This window comes from Carettochelys insculpta, chromosome 30 (assembly GCF_033958435.1).
Source record: "Carettochelys insculpta isolate YL-2023 chromosome 30, ASM3395843v1, whole genome shotgun sequence".
In the NCBI taxonomy this organism is placed as follows: domain Eukaryota; kingdom Metazoa; phylum Chordata; order Testudines; family Carettochelyidae; genus Carettochelys; species Carettochelys insculpta.
This window is the reverse complement of record NC_134166.1, coordinates 14,296,189-14,305,963: the sequence shown is the minus strand read 5'-3', so window position 1 is coordinate 14,305,963 and position 9,775 is coordinate 14,296,189.

The window sequence follows — 9,775 nt, the reverse complement described above, 5'->3', positions numbered from 1 at the left end:
GTGGCTTTCCCTGCACCCCTTCAGTGCAGGCATCAGTCACCCCCGAATTGTCCTCATTGCTTCTACAAGCAGAGGGGGACCAGAATTCCTTTGATCCCACAAAGGTGGCTCGGGTATTTTTAGTGTCTGACACACTTTATTTCACACCCTTTCCCCTCAATCCCCTCTTCGTTGTGCTGCCTATCGTCAATCTGTGCAGAGGTCTGGCTCTCGCCTGGGGGTAAATATGTTTCCTGGAAAACAAAAGCAATGAAACAGTTTTATCTTTTTCTTTTTTCTTTCTGCAAACAAAGATGGTGAACTATATATGCCTTGAATAGTCACTGAGCGGTCGCTGTGTTAGTCTGTATTCTAACAAAACAACAAAGCAGTCGGGTAGCACTTTAAAGACTCACAAAAAAAGCTAACCACCTAATAAATTATTCTGTGAGTCTTTAAGGTGCTACATGGATTCACCAAGGGCAAGTCCTGCCTGGCCAATCTGATTAGCTTCTCTGATGAGGTAACTGGCTCTGTGGACATGGGGAAGTCAGTGGATGTGATATACCTTGAATTCAGCAAAGCTTTTGATACAGTCTCCGACAATATTCTTGCCCATATATTAAGGAAATATGGCTTGGATCCATGGACTGTAAGATAGATAGAAAGCTGGCTTGACGGACAGGCCCAAAGAGTAGTCATCAATGGCTCAATATCTGGTGGGTGGTTGGTTTCAAGTGGGGTGCCCCAAAGATCAGTTCTAGGGCCAGTACTGTTCAACATCCTTATTAATGACCTGGATGAGGGGATGGATTGCATCCTCAGCAAATTTGCAGATGACACTAAGGTCGGGGGAGAGAGGTAGATACATTGGAACGTGGGATAGGGTCCAGACAAATTGTAGGATTGGGCCAAAAGAAATCTGATTAAGTTCAACAAGGACAAGTGCAGAGTCCTGCCCTTGGGATGAAGCATCCCAAGCAGAGTTATAGGCTGAGGACTGACTGGCTAAGTAGCAGTGCAGCAGAAAAGGACATGGGGATTACAGTGGTTGGGAGGCTAGATATGAGACAACAGTGCGCCCTTGTAGCCAAGAAAGCTAATGGCATATTGGGGTGCATTAGAAGAAGCATTTCAAGCAGATTTAGAGAAGTTGTTATCCCCCTCTGTTCAGCACCGGTGCGGCCACATCTGGAGTATTGTGTTCAGTTCTGGACCCCACCCCCCAGTATAAAAAGGATATGGATGCATTGGAGCAGATTCATTGGAGGGCAATGAAAATGATTAAGGGGCTGGAGCACATGACTGATAAGGAGAGGCTGAGGGGACCTTCTAAAGAGGATGTTGGGAAACTGTTCTCAGTAGTGATGGGCAGTAGGACAAGGAGCAATGGTCTGAAGTTACAGAGGTAGAGGTGCAGGTTGGATATTTGGAAAAGCTGTTTCTCCAGGAGAGTGGTGAAGCACTGGAATGTGTTACCGAGACAAGCGATGGAATCTCCATCCCTAGAGATTTTTAAGTCCTGGCTTGACATGGTCATTCCTGGAAAGATTTAGTTGGGGTTGATCCTGCTTTAATCAGGGGGCTGGATTCGAGCACCTCCTGAGGTCCCTTCCAGCCCCAGGATTCTATGATTTTATGACTGCTTTTTTGTTTTCCATACACCTTGGTTATTATACATTTCTTTGTGGGTTTGTTTTGGTTTTGTTTGAAACAAATGAGGGTAAATGGAGAAGCACCAAGCAGGAACTCAGAAATCCAGGCAGCCCAGGGGTGTCCAGCTGAAATCGGATTTTCGTTTGGCCAAGTTACAAGATTAAGTGGTGAGTAGAGAGGTGGGTAACTCCTTGGCAGTAGATAGGTCTGACGCCCCTGTTCACTTACCTCAGTGTAAGTCAGGAGTAGCTTCTGCAAACAGGCTATGAAGAATCCTAGAACTGGAAGGGACCTTGAGAGGTCATCAGGTCCAATCCCTGCCCTCACAGCAGAGCCTGTCACCGTCATCCTCCCTGACAGATATTTATCTAACCCGCCCTGAGGGACTTTAAAGCTGTGTTCATGAAATACATTTGAGGGCCCGTCAGGGACTGACCTCACAGCCCCTGGTTTATAAAGCCAGGCTGCAGTTTCTCCCAGCTTTGGTAAATTTGTTAGGTAGTCAGATCGACTACCGTGATGTATTTCATCACGTGCCAGCAATGCCCCTGTGCCACATACATTGGCCAAACCAGACTGTCTCTGCACCAAAGGATGAATGGACACAAATCCAACATTAGGCACTGGAATATGCATAAATCCCTAGGGGAACACCTTAACTGCCCTGGACGTACAATGATGGACCTTGAAGTGGCCATCTTGTTACAAAAGGATGGTACCACGGGATTGCAGAGGGCAGCATCTGCACTGGAATTCGTTTGCAAGTTTGACACATTGAACCTCAGCCTGGGCAGGGATCTCGGTGAATAATAATAAGAAAGGGAGATGCACACACCTCACAGAGGTTACAAGTGACCTCAGGAGGTCATCAAGTCCAGGTCCCTACCCTACTGGGGGAACCAAGCACCAGCCCCCCACTTTTCTTCAGCCCAGATGCCTGAACTTACAACACTGAGTTTAGCAGGCCAATGCTCAAAGCATTGAGTGACACCTCAATTTGGCTGTGTAAGGGCACAAAGTGGGGGGGATGGTCTTTATCCTCCGTATGCCAAGGGTAATTTCCCCATCTTTGACACCCATAGGACCAGCCCCCACCCCTCCTTAACTTCATTTCCTTCTTCCTCTGCACCTATTAGTAACAGGTGACTCTCCCCCCGCCCTGCTTTTTTCCCCTTCTCCCCCACCCACTATAAATATACCCCATATTCTTATTTTTGTTCCAAAACCCGACCAAGTGGGTCTTACCCACAAAAGCTCAATACCTAGTACCTAAGTTGTCAGACTGCAATATGCTACAGGACTGCTTGAGTTTTGGGAGGGTGGGTGGTGTGTTTTTGTGAAGCTACAGACTAACCCAGCTATGCCTCCGAGAGGCTGGAGTGATGGTTTGCTCATCGTCCTCAGCTGGGCGGGTGTTGGGGCACAAATTGTGTTGATACCCATTGTAACCTTTGCAGTGATTGTGGGAACACAGAAGCGACAGTCTGTGTTTAACCCATTTCTGAAGGAGAGAGGCTCTGTCACTTTAAACAGCCTGGGATGGACACGGGTCCCTGTGAAAATGCAGCTGGAAGGAAGGGCTCTGAGCCAGGGAGCTGCCTGCCTGCCAGGTGGGAGCTGTTCTACCTGCTCCTCCCACTGTTCAGTGATGGAGCTAACACAGGCCCCAGCAAGAGTCTCTTTCAGTATTTTAAATTTGCTCCACTGAATAGTGCAGATGTCTTGTGGCTGGACTGTGCTCTGGGCCCCGAGCGGAAATCACTGAGCTTTACCCAGAGTCAAATCCACCACAAGCTGGTGGAAGTAGTGAGCCGTTGCCCAGGGGGAGCGGCTGCCTGGCTGTCAGGACAGTGTAATGAGCAGTCAGCAGGGCGGCAGTGGAGAGCAGGGAGTAAATGGTGAGTGACCAGTGGCTGACGTGGTGTGGAGGGGTGAGGGCTGACCTGTCACCCGCATGGCTCTGGGGAGCGAGGGGGAGCCACGTGGTGAGGTGGGGGCTGGACCCCGGAATGCAAGGTGCCTGGAGGGGAGTGGGACCTCCATGTGCAAATGTGAGGCACCAAAAAAAACGTCTCAGCCCCTCCTGCTATATCCTGTGCAGGGAAGAAGCCTTCACCTTGGGAGGACATGATACCTCACTGTCTCATGCGCCACTGGCTGTCCCCCATGTGCTCTGCTGGGGCGGGTACTAGCCCACACGGCAAACTGAGACCCTTGCTCTCCTGATGGCTGCATGCTGGAGCTCCGAAAAGCAGCCAGATGGGATCGCCGCACTGATCATAGAGAAATGAATTCAAAATGCCAGGCTTCCAGGGCACCTCGAGAGGCATCCTGGGACAGTTTCGGGGGCTAATAACATTGATTTTAATCCTGGTTAATCTGCACTGTTTTAGCTCAACTTTGCAAATTTTTCAAGTAACTTCACTGGGAAGTGGGAAGTGCGGACGTCGGCGTTACAGGCGCTTAGACTGGACTTATCGAGCACTGCGGTATAGATGGAGGGTTTTTAAAATCAACCAGAGAGCCTTAAATTTTACTTTACCTCCTACTGTAAACCAGGCCTTAGTCAGTGCAGGATGTCATTTTTATCTGGCTATCTTGTTCTTCTGTGCTGGAGGGGTGATTTGCAGCTCAAGGAAACAATTGAGTTAGCTGTATCCTAGAGTAACACAATCTGATTGAAAAGCAACAGAGAGATAGCCGTGCTACTCTATATACTATCAGAACAAAAAATCAGTCAAGTAGCACTTTAAAGACTAACCAAATAATTTATTAGGTGATGAGCTTTCGTGGGACAGACCCACTTCTTCAGACCATAGCCACACCAGAACAGACTCAATATTTAAGGCACAGAGAACCAAAACCAGTAATCAAGGTGGACAAATCAGAAAAAAAAAATTCTCAAGGTGAGCAAATCAGAGACTAGAAGGGTGGGGGGTTGGGGGGAGCCAAGAATTAGATTAAGCCAAGTATGCAAACGAGCCCCATTTGTGACCCAGAAAATTCCAGTCTTGGTTCAAACCACATGTTAATGTGTCGAATTTGAATATAAAAGAGAGTTCAGCAGCCTCTCTTTGAAGAGTGTCATGAAAATTCCTCTTCAGGAACACGCAAACTCTTAAGTCATTCGCAGAATGGCCCACTGCATTAAAATGCCGGCTAACAGGTGTGTGGATCAGAAGTGTTTTTATGTCTGTTTTGCCCATTAACTCTTTGTTAAGAGAGTTTGAAGTCTGTCCAATATACAAAGCGTCTGGGCATTGTTGGCACATGATGGCAAATATGATGTTAGTTGAGGAACATGAGAATGTGCCCGTGATTCTGCGACTAACTGGTTAGGTCCAGTGATGGTATCTCCAGAATAGATATGTGGACAAAGCTGGCAGCAGACTTTGTTGCAAGGAAAAGTCCCAGGACTGGTGTTCCTGCAGTATCGACTGTGGCTGTTGGTGAGAATCCTCATAAGGTTGGGGGTTGTCTGTAGGAGAGAACAGGCCTGTCACCTAGGGCCTTCTGGAGTGTGGCATCCTGATTAAGGATAGGTTGTAGGTCTTTAATGATGCATTGCAGTGGTTTGAGTTGGGGGCTGTAGGTGATGACCAGCGGTGTTCTGTTCTTGGCTTTTTTGGGCCTATCTTAGAGTAGCTGGTCTCTGGGTATTTCGTCTGGCCCTGTTGATTTGAGTTTTTATTTCTCCCAGTGGGTAATTCGGGTTTATGAATATTTGGTAAAGATCTTGTAGTTTTTGGCCTCTGTCAGTAGGATCAAAGCAAATGCAATTGTACCTAAGGGCTTGACTGTAAACAATGGATCTACTTATGTGTGCAGGATGGAAGCTAGAAGGGTGTAGTAAGTAATCTGTAATTTCAAATATGAGACATCTGATTAACCCGTGTCTCATGGCCAGAAAGGGTTAACACGCTCCTAGGCTGATTGACCCTGGCGGGGCCTGTGAAGCCTTGCTAGGAAGAGGTGTCAGTGGTATTTGAGCCCTCACTTTAGCTCAGAGCAGAACTTGGACATGCCTCGTCAGAGCAGCAGCGTGGTCTGTGTTTGCTCAGGTCTTGTGTTGACGAGTTTCGATTTGAGGTCAGAAAGGCACAGCGGCATTTATAAGAAAATTAATGGAGGCAGCATATTTGTTCATACATCCCTTGGAAGACTGTGCCCAACATTATGGGAACTGTTGTATGGAGAAATTACCAGGGTGCCAATTGCCAGGGCGATTGGGAGACAGGCAGCTAGGTCTATTGAGGGGCGATATGATAGAGGTATATAAAATCATGAATGGTGTGGAGAAAGTGAATATAGAAAAATTATTTACCTTTTCCCATAATACAAGAACTAGGGGACACCAAATGAAATTGATGGGTAGTAGGTTCAAAACTAATAAAAGGAAAGTTTTCTTCACACAGCGCACAGTCAACCTGTGGAACTCCTTGCCGGAGGAGGCTGTGAAGGCCAGGACTCTATTAGGGTTTTAAAAAGAGCTCGATAAATGTTTGCAGGCTAGGTCCATAAATGGCTGTTAGCCAGGGGTAAAGTATGGTGCCCCAGCCTTCAGTACAGGGGCAGGAGATGGATGGCAGGAGATAAATCACTTGATCATTGTCTTCTGTTCTCCTTCTCTGGGGCACCTGGCATTGGCCACTGTCGGCAGATGGGATACTGGGCTGGATGGACCTTTGGTCTGACCCAGTATGGCCATTCTTATGTTCTTATGGAGAGGTATCAGGTCCCTTTGGACAGGATCCTTTTTGTCACATAACTGCTTCGGTGCTCCCGGGGAAAGCTCCCAGGAGATCTGGTATCCCTGTAATGGGCACTGACTTACTAACTCTGGACTGATCTGAAAAGACCCATCTGCAGCTACCTCAAGAATTGGGGTTGTGAATGGGACACATGCTACTTAATTTGCTTTATTTTAACTGGTCCTGCTAGTGAGACTCTCCGGCTTCCCTTGTGCTCTCCTTACACAGGTGACAGGTTATGGAAATGAAGCTCACCAAATCCAAACAGGTTCTTTCAATCCAAAAGGACCAGCCACATCCCCAGGTCAATTTATACCTCAGATCTTACCCAAAAGAGCCCTCTGGGCCCAGCCTGTAGCATCTAATGTCTAATGGCTCATTAATAAAAGGGAAGGAAAGAATAGGGTGAGAGTGAAAATGTTAAAGAAATCAAACTACATCCACCAAATGCAAATGCTTGGTGCAGGCTTGCAGCAGATGTGCTCTTTAAAGCATATTCTGTCAAGATGGGTCCTTGCAGGCTCAGTTCACAGCAAAGATGCTCCTGAAGTGATGAGCTGGAATGAAAGCAACTGGTGGGTCCTTTTTATAACCTTGCCCATATGGAGGGAATACCGCTCAAAATGGAGCTTGTCACATGAGCGAGTCACCTGTCCATGCAGAACTCAGCCCTTTCCTAGGCTGCAGCCATGGCCTATATGCTGGCCTGAACATTCACACCAACAGTAAAGTCCCTTAGACTTGGAGTGGCACCATCGTCAGCTGAGTGCTCCCATTCACCTGCCGAGCAACCCTTTTGCAACCAGCTGGCCAAACTCCTGCCCGGGTCTTGCAGAAGCAAATATTTGAAACACACCTACAGAGCCAGTAGTCATAATTGCAAACACCCAGATGAGACCTGCATGTGAGCAGCACCAACCAAAGCAGTGAATTATCAGCTTTCGAGAGACACCGCACCTGGCCCACCTGGTACAAGACTTGGTACAAACAGAGGTTGCAACAACATTTTGCATGTTCATGTCAGAATCCAGTAATAGCCCACCAACCCACTCCCCTCATGCTCCACTCCACACCGGGGAGGGAGTGGAAGGAAGACCCAGATTCAGGGCTTTCCTCAGGCCATATGAACTACCCCGGAGGCCTGGGGTGAGTACAGAGTCACAGAATCACAGGGCTGGAAGGGACCTCAGGAGGTCATCTAGTTCAGCCCCCTGCTTCAAGCAGGATCAACCCCAACTAAGTCATCCCAGCCAGGACCTTGTCCAGCCGGGACTTAAAAACCTCCAGGGATGGAAAATCCACCACCTCTCTAGGCAACGCATTCCAGTGCTTCTCCACCCGCCCGGTGAAGTATTTTTTCCTAAAATCTAACCTACACCTCTCCCTCTTCAACTTCATACCATTACTCCTTGTTCTGCCGCCTGTCACCACTGAGAACAGTTTCTCACCCTCCTCTTTAAAGCTCCCCTGCAGGAAGGTGAAGGCTGCCTACTAAATCACCCCTCAGTCTTCTCCTCTGTAAACTGAACAAGCCCAAATCCCTCAGCCCCTCCTCATAGGTCTACACAATTTTCAGTGGAGAAGGTGGGTATCAATCCCTCTACTGCTTGGACGCTAAGCGGGTAGTAGGTTTTGCAGGTTCCCCCCTTAGGCTCTGGAACAGGCCAGAAATGAGGGTCCAGCCTGTGGGACAGCGTTTCCTCTGTTGTTTTTCATCCCTGGACAGAATAAATTTTGTTATGAGCACCAAGGCCTGTGCGGAGGTGCACCACCCATCTCAACACACGCAGCTGGCTAGAAGCGCACTGCTAGTTTCTGGGCAGCAGCTGAATCTCTCCTGGGCAGCCGCCCAAGCACACAGCTCACAGAGCACACTGATCCACGTGGGAAGTAGGGTCCAGAAGCAGAATGAGGATGCAGAGTCTGGGCAGGAGGGGGCTGCCAGGGAGCAGGCTGTGGGTGGCCGTGTGCAGCCTGAGCAGCAGGTGGGAGTGGGGGCTGGAAGGGAGTGGGATGCATGAGGGGGATGAGGGTGCTTACCTGCGGCTGGGGACGGAAGGAGAGTGGAAATGTTAGGCGTAGAAGAAGAATAAAATGCTCGGGCTGGAAGGGACCTCAGGAGGTCACTGAGTCCAGCCCCCTGCTTCAAGCAGGATCAACTCCCACTAAGTCATCCCAGCCAGGACCTTGTCCAGCCAGGACTTAAAAACCTCAAGGGATGGAGAATCCACCACCTCTCTAGGTAACACATTCCAGTGCTTCACCACCCCCTGGTGAAATAGTTTTTCCTAATATCCAGCCTACTCCTCTCCTTCTGTAACGTCAGACCACTACTCCTTGTTCTGCCATCTGTCACCACTGAGAACAATTTCTCTCCATCCTCTTTAGAGCTCCCCTTCAGGAAGCTGAAAGCAGCTATTAAATCCCCACCCCCACCCCGACTTCTCTACTGTAAACTAAACAAGCCCAAATCCCTCAGCCTCTCCTCATAGGTCATGTGCTCCAGACCCTTTATCATTTTTGTTGCCCTCCATTGAACCTGCTCCAGCACATCCACATCCTTTCTATACCAGGGGCCCAGAACTCGACGCAAACTCCAGATGTGGCCTCACCAGTGCTGAAAAGAAGGGAATAATAACTTTTCCATATTTGCTGCAAATGCTCCTCCTGATGCACCCCAATATGCCATTAGCCTTCTTGGCTACAAGGGCACACTGCTTCCTCATCTCCAGCCTTTCATACAGTGTAATCCCCAGGTCCCTTTCCGTCGTACTGCTGCTGAGCCAGTCAGTCCCCAGCCTGTAACAGTGCTTGGGATTCTTCCATCTCAAGTGTAGGACTCTGCACTTCTCCTTGTTGAACCGCATCAGATTTTTTTTGGCCCAATCCTTCAATTTATCCAGGTCACTCTGGACCCTATCCCTACCCTCCAATGTATCTACCTCTCCTCGTAGCTTAGTGTCATCCGCATATTTGCTGAGGGTGCAATCCATCCTCTCATCCAGGTCATGAAAAAAGATTTTGAACAGTACTGGCCCTGGAACCGATCCTTGGGGTGCTGCACTTGAAACTAACCACCATCCAGACATTGAGCCATTGATCACTACCCTTTGGGCCCATTCATCAAGCCAGCTTTCTATCCATCTTACAGTCTGTGTATCCAAGCCATACCTCCTTAACTTATGGGCAAGAATGTTGTGGGAGACCATATCGAAAGCTGTGCAGAAGTCAAGGTATATCACATCTATTGACTTCCCCATGTCCACAGAGCCCACTACTTCATCATGGAAGCTAATCAGATTGGTCAGGCAGGACTTGCCCTTGGTGAATCTATGTTGACTACTCTTGATTGCTTTCCCCTCTTTCAAGTGCTCCAAAATGGATTCCTT